Below are 11,390 nucleotides of genomic sequence, written 5' to 3'. Positions count from 1 at the left end.
CAAGACCTGAGCAAACATCTCCCCTTCTACCTCTAACAATGCAGACTTGCATTTCAAAGCTCTATTCATTTACATATCTTGCTAACCAGTTCTTAAGGTTCACCCGTGGGTCAGGTCAGTGAGGTGAGTTAATTAACTCTTTCTGGCCCTGTCACTTTTCAATGAGATATTATATTATACTTATAACGTCACAGACTCCCAGTCACAGCTGGTGCCCCAGGACCTTTAAATCTTGAGGCCACGCCTCCCTGCTTGAGGCCATGCCCCCCACTCCAGCCATACACATAAAGTTGAAATCGCGCATGTTAAATGTGCATAAGTTGCGAGAGACCTGTATCCAATCTAGACCCCCCCCCTGCAACTTGAGACCATTACTCCTTGTTCTGTCATCTGCCACCATTGAGAACAGATGAACTCCATCCTCTTTGGAACCTCCTTTCAGGTAGTTGAAGGCTGCTTTCAAATCCCCCCTCACTCTTCTCTTCTGCAGACTAAATAACCCCAGTTCCCTCAGCCTCTCTTCATAAGTCATGTGCTCCAGCCCCCTGATCATTTTCATTGCCCTCTGTGGACTCCCTCCAATTTGTCCACATCCTTTCTGTAGTGGGAGGCCCAAAACTGGATGCAGTACTCCAGATGTAGCCTCACTAGTGCCAAATAGAGGGGAATAATCACTTCCCTAAATCTGCTGGCAATGCTCCTACTAATGCAGCCCAATATGCCATTAGCCTTCTTGGCAACAAGGGCACATTGTCAACTCATATACAGCTTCTCATCCACTGTAACCCCTAGGTCCTTTTCTGCAGAACTGCTGCCTAGCACTCGGTCCCCAGCCTGTAACAGTGCATGGGATTCTTCCGTCCTAAGTGCAGGACTCTGCACTTGTGTTTGTTGAAACACATCAGGTTTCTTTTGGCCCAATCCTCTAATTTGTCTAGGCCACTCTGGACCCTATCCCTACCCTCCAGTGTATCTAGCTCTCCCCACAGCTTAGTGTCATCTGCGAACTTGCTGAGTGCAATTCATCCTGTCATCCAGATCATTAATAAAGATGTTCAACAAAACCGGCCCCAGGACCGACCCTTGGGGCACTCTGCTTGATACCGGCTGCCAACTAGACATGGAGCCATTGATCACTACCTACTGAGCCCGACGATCTAGCCAGCTTTCTATCCACCTTATAGTCCATTCATCCAGCCCATATTTCTTTAACTTGTTGGCAAGAATACTGTGGGAGACCGTATCGAAAGCTTTGCTAAAGTCAAGATATATCACATCCACTGCTTTCCCCTCATCCACAGACCCAGTTATCTCCTCATAGAAGGCAATCAGGTTGGTCAGGCGTGATTTGCTCTTGGTGAATCCATGCTGACTGTTTCTGATCACCTTCCTGTCCTCTAAGTGCTTCAGAATTGATTCCTTGAGGACCTGCTCCATGATTTTTCCAGGGACTGAAGTGAGGTTGACCAGTCTGTAGTTCCCCGGGTTCTCTTTCTTCTCTTGTTTAAAGCTGGGCACTATATTTGTCTTTTTCCAATCGTCCAGGACCTCCCCCGATCACCACGAGTTTTTAAAGATAATTTGCCAACTTTCTAATGGCTGAAAACCGAACACTCTTGCCCCACCCCCTGCCCTGCCTCTTCCCCATAGGCCCTGCCCAGTCCCTTCCCCCAAGACTCTGTTCCCCACTCACTCCTCTCCCCACTCCCTCCTTCATTTGCTCTTCATACACCCCCAGCTCACTCCCAGCCTCTTCCAGGACTCACCTGCTGCCTGCAGAGCCAGGCTGGGAGGAGCTGATGCGGAGCCTGTCCGCCTGCCTAATTGTGGCACAGTGGGATGAAGGGCGGCAGTCCCCAGAGTAAGGGGCTGGGGCAGAGTGGGGCACGGCAGGGGTTGGTCCCTGTAGCAAGGGGCCAGAGTAATCAGGGCATGATGGGGGCCAGTCCCTGGAGCAAGGGGCCAAGTCGTGAAGAGGTCAGTCCCTAAAGCCAGGGGCTGGGGCAATCGGGGCACAGTGGAGTGGGGGTTAGTCCCCAGAGTGAAGGGTCGGGGCACAGCAGCGGTCAGTCCCTGGAGCAAGGGGAAAGGGTCAGGTCACAGAGGGCGATGGTGGGGTTGGTCCCTGTAGCGAGGACCCAGGGCTGGGGTAATCAGGGCATGGTGGGGCCCAGTCCTCAGAGCAAGGGGCTGAGGTCGGGACAATTGGGGCACAAGCGGGAGTGGACAGGATCCCCCCCGCTCCGGGCGGGGGTATCTACCTCTGGGAGCCTGGTCTGGAAGCCTGCCACAGTTCTGTCAGGTGTCAGCAGCTGAGCAGAGAGCAGCCCCGCCATGTGGCTCCAGCCACAGCTGCTGCTCGTCCTACCCCCCAGTGACAGAGGCCAACTGGACTTTTTAGCGTCTGGTCAGCTGTGCTGACCGGAGGCTGCTCAGTTCCCTTTTCGACTGGACGTTCCGGTCAAAAACCAGACACCTGGCAACCCTAAACTAGATGAAAGCTAGCATGGACATTGCATCTCACTCTACGATCACACCTCCAATTGCAGCGTAGACACTCTCAAAGCAGGGAGGAGAAAAGTGTATGTGAACTCTGCAATGGGCACTGTCACTGAAAGGTTCCACTGATCCAGGCTGCCGTCTGGTCAATCCCAACCTTTAATTTCATATAGTCCCTTATGCTGGCCTCAGACCCTGCCTTCTCCCCACATTGCTCCCCCAGTCCCTGGCTCAGAACACACTGCACCTTCCTTGGTGCATCACCAATGCCTTGGGGCTCACGTACCGCAGTGCTGGGCTCGGTGCAAGAACCTAGCGCCCTGTGAGCAGAAGAGTTAAGCCCTGGGACTCTACATAGTGGCTTCCAGCTCTAAAGAGGGCTGCCCAAACCAGACTGAGGAGGCGTGACCACCATAAATTGTGCTGTGTCCAGCCCCGAGAGCCTCCAGTGCTGATTCAGCATGAGCACCAGCCAATTACGTTAAGAGGCAACTTGTGATGCCAGATTTCAGGGCTTACACTTAGTATTCAGGAAAATGAATGGCCTTGTCAGGAGGAGCCTTGAGGAGTGAAGAGGGAGTGTCCCAGGGAGAGAGGGAGCAGAGTGATCCTGGAGGGTGAAGTTGCTGGGCCTAGAGCCAGCTGCCTGCCTGGTAGAAAACTGAGGGGGTCCAACAGGAGCAGATGTGGATGAGGTATGAAGGGAAGTCAGGAGAGACAAGGCAGGTGGGGCCTCTGTCATAAACAGATAGCTAAGGGTTAATGTCTCTTCCACCTGAAGCACCTGACCAGAGGACCAATCAGGAAACCGGATTTTTTCAACTCTGGGTGGAGGGAGTTTGTGTCTGAGTCTTTTGTCTGCCTGCCTGCTTTCTCTGAGCTTTGGAGAAGTAGTTCTACTTTCTAATTTTCTGTTTCTAAGTGTAAGGACAAAGAGATCAGATAGTAAGTTCTATGGTTTCTTTTCTTTGGTATTTGCATGAATATAAGTGCTGGAGGGCTTTGATTTGTATTCTTTTTGAATAAGGCTGTTTATTCAATATTCTTTTAAGCAATTTACCCTGTATTGTATCATCTTAATACAGAGAGAACATTTGTATGTATTTTTCTTTCTTTTTATATAAAGCTTTCTTTTAAGACCTGTTGGAGTTTTTCTTTATTTCAGGGAAATTGAGTCTGTACTCACCAGGGAATTGGTGGGAGGAAGAAATCAAGGGGAGATCTGTGTGTTGGATTGCTAGCCTGATTTTGCATTCCCTCTGGGGGAATAGGAAAGTACTTTTTGTTTCCAGGATTGGGAACAGAGAGGGGGAGTCTCTCTGTGTAGTTTCACAGAGCTTGTGTCTGTGTATCTCTCCAGGAGCACCTGGAGGGGGGAAGGGAAAAAGGATTATTTCCCTTTGTTGTGAGACTCAAGGGATTTGGGTCTTGGGGTCCCCAGGGAAGGTTTTTCAGAGGGACCAGAGTGCCCCAAAACACTCTAATTTTTTGGGTGGTGGCAGCAGGTACCAGGTCCAAGCTGGTAACTAAGCTTGGAGGTTTTCATGCTAACCCCCATATTTTGGACGCTAAGGTCCAAATCTGGGACTAAGGTTATCACATGAGTGGCAGCAGGTGGGATATAGACAGAATCCAGAAGCCAGTAGGAATATTATATTTTTCTCTTCTCTGCTAAGGGCTTTTTAGCAGAGAGAAACAGTTGGTTTTAAAAGGGAACCAAAGAGAATTTTTTTTTTCTGCTCTCTCTGGCAGTTTGTGGCTTGCATGTTAAGGGTCTTTTGTCATGCAATAGCCCTCCCATTAGGAGGCAAGTACCAGCACTTATATGCATGCAAATAAAGTGGTTTTTCTGGTTTCCTTTCATTGAACATTAGCTAGAGAGAGAAAAGGAAAAAAGCACTGTTGCTAGGCAGACTTCAGGAGGCAACAGAGAACCTGCAGTTCAGAAGATAAACACCGGAGGGCACCCCAACACAAGAAAACAGGAACCATGACTTCTAAGGCAAAAATTGAGGCCGAAGAGCAAATCAAAGAAGCTGAACACAGGCAAGAGATGGAGATGAAAGAAAAGGAAGAAAGCATGAAACTGGCAGCCTTCCAAAGAGAACAGGCAGCCCAAGAGGCAGCACACAAAAGAAAACTAGAAGAAGAAGAGGTGGCCTACCGAAGGAAACAAGCAGAAGAAGAGTTGGCCCACCGCCGAGAAATGGAAAAGCAACAAAAAGAGAATGAAGAGAAGGAAAAACAGAGAAAACATGAACTGGAGTTGGCAAAAGCTGGGCTGCATGTGCCAGCCAACCCTAACAACCCGGCGCCAAATATTGCTCCACAGCACAGGAAATTTCCCACCTACAAGGCAGGTGATGACACCGAGGCCTTCTTGGAAAATTTTGAAAGAGCCTGTCTTGGGTACAGCATTCCCGAAGACCAGTACATGGTAGAATTGAGGTCACAGCTCAGTGGACCTTTAGCAGAGGTGGCAGCTGAAATGCCTAAGCAGCAAATGAATGACTATAAACTTTTTCAAACCAAGGCCAGATACAGGATGGGGATAACCCCAGATCATGCCCGTCGGCGTTTCAGAAACCAAAAGTGGAAACCAGAGGAGTCATTTCCCAAACACGCCTACTACATTGCAAAAAACTATGAGGCCTGGATAACAGGAAACAACATTCAAACCTTGGAAGAACTAAACCTCCTCATACAAATGGAGCAGTTCTTGGATGGTGTTCCTGAAGACATCACACGGTACATACAGGATGGAAATCCCAAAGATATCGCTGAGGCGGGGGAGATTGGAGCCAAATGGATGGAACTGGCAGAAAGCAAGAAAGCTACTGTCAAGGGGAACGATTACCCCAGGGGGCACACAGACCATAAACCCTACAACCGAGGACAGCCAAAGACCCCACATACCACCCAAGTAAAGCCACAGATACCCTACCCTTCAACCTCACCAGTCTCCAGTAACTCACTTCGGCCCAGTGACCCATCAGATGGAAGATGCTTTAAGTGTAATGAACTGGGACATATCAAGGCCAACTGTCCCAAGAACACCATGCGAGTGCAATTCATTACACCACCATCACCCCAAAGATCCCCAGGCCCGGATGCCTCTCAAATACCCTTGGAGTGAAGGGAAAATTTGAGAGTGGGCGGAAAGAAGGTTACTGCGTGGAGAGACACGGGGGCACAAGTGTCAGCTATCCACCAATCCTTCGTTGACCCCAAATTCATCAACCCAAAGGCCAAAGTTACAATTTACCCCTTCATGTCACAAGCTGTAGACTTGCCTACAGCTCAACTGCCTGTCCAGTACAAAGGCTGGTCAGGAATGTGGACTTTTGCAGTCTATGACAATTATCCTATCCCCATGCTACTGGGGGAAGACTTGGCCAACCAGGTGAAGCAGGCCAAGAGAGTGGGAATGGTTACACGTAGCCAAACCAGGCAAGCTTCCAGACCCATTCCTGTTCCTGAGCCGTCCACAGAGGCCCCGTCTGTGTTACCAGAGACCGAGACAGAGGTAGTGGACCCGGATTCCATGCCAACCACTGAAACAGCCACAGCATCTCCAGTCCCAGGCCCGGAACTGGAACAGCAACCAGCACCAGCAAGTGCAACCACATCTTCAAACTCAACGCCAGAGGGCGCCAGCGAGCCAAAACTGGCAAAAGCAAAAGACAGCCATACCCAAAAGGCTCAGCCAGAGCCTGAAATACCCTCAGGTGCACCAGCGGAGAGCGGTTCACCAGCAACGGAAACAACCCCATCACCTACATCGCTTCCAGAGGGACCAAGCCCAAGTCCACAGTCTGAGGAAGAACTGGTGACCCCAGCCTCAAGGGAACAGTTCCAGACTGAGCAGGAAGCGGATGACAGCCTTCAGAAAGCTTGGGCGGCGGCACGGAGCACCCCACCGCCTCTCAGCTCTTCTAATCGATCCCGGTTTGTTATAGACCAAGGACTTTTATACAAGGAAATTCTTTCTGGTGGACACCGGGAAGAATGGCAGCCGCAAAAACAGTTGGTGGTTCCAACTAAGTACCAGGGGAAGCTCTTAAGCTTAGCCCATGATCATCCCAGTGGCCATGCTGGGGTGAACAGAACCAAGGACCGGTTGGGGAAGTCCTTCCACTGGGAGGGGATGGGCAAGGATGTTGCCAAGTATGTCCGGTCTTGTGAGGTATGCCAAAGAGTGGGAAAGCCTCAAGACCAGGTCAAGGCCCCTCTCCAGCCACTCCCCATAATTGAGGTCCCATTTCAGCGAGTAGCCGTGGATATTCTGGGCCCTTTCCCAAAAAAGACGCCCAGAGGAAAGCAGTACGTACTGACTTTAGTGGACTTTGCTACCCGATGGCCAGAAGCAGTAGCTCTAGGCAACACCAGGGCTAACACTGTGTGCCTAGCCTTAACAGACATCTTTGCCAGGGTAGGTTGGCCCTGCGACATCCTTACAGATTCAGGGTCTAATTTCCTGGCAGGGACCATGAAAAAACTGTGGGAAACTCATGGGGTGAATCACTTGGTTGCCACCCCGTACCACCATCAAACCAATGGCCTGGTGGAAAGGTTCAATGGAACTTTGGGGGCCATGATACGAAAATTCATCAACGAATTCTCCAATAATTGGGACCTAGTGTTGCAGCAGTTGCTGTTTGCCTACAGGGCTGTACCACATCCCAGTTTAGGGTTTTCACCATTTGAACTGGTGTATGGTCACGAGGTTAAGGGGCCATTACAGTTGGTGAAGCAGCAATGGGAGGGGTTTACGCCTTCTCCAGGAACTAACATTCTGGACTTTGTAAGCAACCTACAAAGCACCCTCCGACACTCTTTAGCCCTTGCTAGAGAGAACCTAGAGGATGCTCAAGAAGAGCAAAAGGCCTGGTATGACAGACATGCCAGAGAACGTTCCTTCAAGGTAGGAGACCAGGTTATGGTCTTGAAGGCGCAACAGGCCCATAAGATGGAAGCATCATGGGAAGGGCCCTTCACGGTCCAAGAGCGCCTGGGAGCTGTAAACTACCTCATAGCATTTCCCAATTCCTCACTAAAGCCTAAAGTGTACCATGTTAATTCTCTCAAGCCTTTCTATTCCAGAGATTTACAGGTTTGTCAGTTTACAGTCCAGGGAGATGATGCTGAGTGGCCTGACGGTGTCTACTACGACGGGAAAAAAGACGGTGGCGTGGAAGAGGTCAACCTCTCAACCACCCTGGAACGTCTGCAGCGGCAACAAATCAAGGAGCTGTGCACTAGCTTCGCCCCATTGTTCTCAGCCACCCCAGGACGGACTGAACGGGCATACCACTCCATTGATACAGGTAATGCTCACCCAATCAGAACCCCACCCTACCGAGTGTCTCCTCATGCCCAAGCTGCTATAGAACGGGAGATCCAGAACATGCTACAGATGGGTATAATCCGCTCATCTACCAGTGCATGGGCATCTCCAGTGGTTCTGGTACCCAAACCAGATGGGGAAATACGCTTTTGCGTGGACTACCATAAGCTAAATGCTGTAACTCGTCCGGACAACTATCCAATGCCACGTACCGATGAGCTATTGGAAAAGTTGGGACGTGCCCAGTTCATCTCTACAATAGACTTAACCAAGGGGTACTGGCAAGTACCGCTAGATGAACCTGCCAAGGAGAGGTCAGCATTCGTCACCCATGCAGGGGTGTATGAATTCAATGTCCTTCCTTTCGGCCTTCGAAATGCACCCGCCACCTTCCAGAGGCTGGTAGATGGTCTACTAGCTGGACTGGGAGAATTTGCAGTTGCCTACCTCGATGATGTGGCCATTTTTTCAGACTCCTGGCCCGAACACCTACTACACCTGGAAAAGGTCTTTAAGCGCATCAGGCAGGCAGGACTAACTGTTAAGGCCAAAAAGTGTCAAATAGGCCAAAACAGAGTGACTTACCTGGGGCACCAGGTGGGTCGAGGAACCATAAACCCCCTACAGGCCAAAGTGGATGCTATCCAAAAGTGGCCTGTCCCACGGTCCAAGAAGCAGGTCCAATCCTTCTTAGGCTTGGCCGGATACTACAGGCGATTTGTACCCCACTACAGCCAAATCGCTGCCCCACTGACCGACCTGACCAAAAAGACCCAGCCAAATGCAGTTAAGTGGACTGATGAGTGTCAAAAGGCCTTTACCCAACTTAAGGCAACGCTCATGTCTGACCCTGTGCTCAGGGCCCCGGATTTTGACAAGCCATTTCTAGTAACCACAGACGCATCTGAGCGTGGTATAGGAGCAGTGCTCATGCAGGAAGCAACAGATCACAACTTCCATCCTGTCGTGTTTCTCAGCAAGAAACTGTCTGAGAGGGAAAGTCACTGGTCAGTCAGTGAAAAGGAATGCTATGCCATTGTGTACGCCCTGGAAAAGCTACGCCCATATGTTTGGGGACGGCGGTTCCAACTACAAACTGACCATGCTGCACTAAAGTGGCTTCATACTGCCAAGGGGAACAACAAGAAACTTCTTCGTTGGAGTTTAGCTCTCCAAGCAGGTACCAGGTCCAAGCTGGTAACTAAGCTTGGAGGTTTTCATGCTAACCCCCATATTTTGGACGCTAAGGTCCAAATCTGGGACTAAGGTTATCACAGCCTCCTGTTGAGACAGGTGTAGAAAAGCAGGAAGGGGCAATGCGGACAAATGGAGCAATTCTAGAGGAACTAGACAGGAAGAAACATCTCTGGAGCCATGAAACCAAGATACCACCAGGTGGTGAAGGGAGAGTGAGAACTGGCCAGAGGCAGAGAACAGTCTGGCCAGGGACAAAGATGTCAGCTCTGAAAGGAGCCACGACATCCTGACACCATAGGGAGGAACATGGCCCGAGACCGCTGTGACCAAGCAAAGCAGCTGCTCCTCTGTCTCCTAGCTGCCAGGAATAGGCAGAACAAGTCCCCAGGGTGCTAGAGAGCTCCCACTAACAGCCACCCCACAGGATCGAGGGCCAGGCAGAGTCCCCATAGTGCTGGAGAGCTCCCAGGGGATCCAAGTACAGAAACTCCTCACTTCAAGTCATACCGGTTAACGTTGTTTCATTGTTATGTTGCTAATCAATTAGGAAACATGCTCCTTTAAAGTTGTGTAATGCTCCCTTCTAACGTCATTTGGCAGCCACCTGCTTTGTCTACTGCTTGCAGGAAAAGCAACCCGTTGCAGCTAGCTGGTGGGGGCTTGGAACCAGGGTGGACCGGCAGCCCCCCATCAGCTCTCATATCAGCTCCCCAATCCGCAAGTTCCCTGTGCAGCAGCTGCCCAGCAGGCTAGCAATTGCAGCTGTCCCTCCCCACACTGCCATGTGCTGCTCCTGCCCTCTGCCTTGGAGCTGCTCCCCAAGACTCCTGCTTGCTGTGCAGGGGGGGAGGGAAGGAAGAGGGGGGGCTAATGTCAGGATGTCTCCCTCCTCCCCGCTTACCCCATCTTCCACAGATCAGGGGGAACAAATCAGGGCTCAGGATGGAGGGAGCTTGCAGCAGCTGTGGTCTCAGCAAGCTGATCTAAATTAATGAGGCAGTGTACTTAAGGGGGAAATGCGGATATCTCCCTCCATTCCTGCTGCCTTGCAGAGTGAGAGAGTTAACCCTTGAGGGCTCAGCCAATTGCTAGTTCATCATTTAGTAGTAAGGGAAATATCCCACCCTCTGACTCCTGCACCTCAACCAAGCTTCACAATTATCATCACTGTGTACCAGTATTAAATTGTTTGTTTAAAACCTATACAGTGTGTGTGTGTGTGTGGTTTAGGGCGCCATTGCTTGCCTCTGAACCGGTATTTTAATTACCCCACTAGTGTCCTTGAGGAGGAGAGTGGAGAGGGAGGGACCTGAACCCGCCCTCTTCTCCAGGTCCCAGCCCAGGGCCCTGAGGTTTGTGGTGAACCACCTGAACTAGCGGTTCCTTCCCCTGGGCTACTTCCCTCTCCTGCCCTTCAGCTTGGGAAGGGGCTTCTAGCCCTCCTTCTACACAAGCCAGGTGCCCCTTACCTAGGGTTTCTTTTGGATTTCTCAGCCCACTGCAGCACTCCTCCAAACTTTCCTTTTGTCTCTCTTCAAAACTGTTCTCTGCTCCAACCAAACCTTCCTGCTCCAACTCCCACACTGTCTGACTGAAGCAGGGGTTTTTATCACATGACTGACTGCTGGTGCTCTAATTGGCTTCAGGTGCTCTAGTTAATCTATAACAAACGAAAAAAATTTCCCTGGAACCTCACCCCCTCATTTACATTCATTCTTATGGGAAAATTGGATTCGCTTAACATCGTTTCACTTAAAATCGCATTTTTCAGGAACATAACTACAACGTTAAGTGATGAGTTACTGTAGAGGGGGATCCAGCTGAACCAAGAATGACCTTGGGCTGAGGGAGAGCTGGAGAGAGACTCACAGACATGTAGGGCTGGAAGGGGCCTTGAGAGATCATCACAACCAGGGCTGAGGCAAGACCAAGTAAATCTCTCGGAACCATCCCTGACAGGTGTGTTCTGTAAACCACCAATGACAGGCCTCCGAGGCAGGCTGTGAAATCCCTATTCCAGAACTTAACTTTCCTGACAGTTAGAACATTCTCCCAAAGATTTAACCTAAATCTTCCCTGCTGCAAATTAAGCCCATTACTTCTTCTACCTGCAGAGGAGCTAGAGTACAATCGATCATCTTCCTCTTTGTCCACAACATATCTGAAGACAGTTATCAGGTGCCCTTCGGTTTTCTTTTTTCTGTGCCCAGTTTTATAACTTTTCCTCAGGGGTCAGGTTTTCTAAACATTTATTATTTTTGTTGCTCTCCTTTAGACTCTCTCCAATTTATCCAGATCTTTATTACAGGCCGGCACCCAGAACCAGCTGAGGCCTCACCAGTGCTGA

Source organism: Gopherus flavomarginatus, chromosome 4 (assembly GCF_025201925.1).
Source record: "Gopherus flavomarginatus isolate rGopFla2 chromosome 4, rGopFla2.mat.asm, whole genome shotgun sequence".
In the NCBI taxonomy this organism is placed as follows: domain Eukaryota; kingdom Metazoa; phylum Chordata; order Testudines; family Testudinidae; genus Gopherus; species Gopherus flavomarginatus.
The sequence above is the reverse complement of the archived record's forward strand: the minus strand, read 5'-3'. Positions refer to the sequence as shown.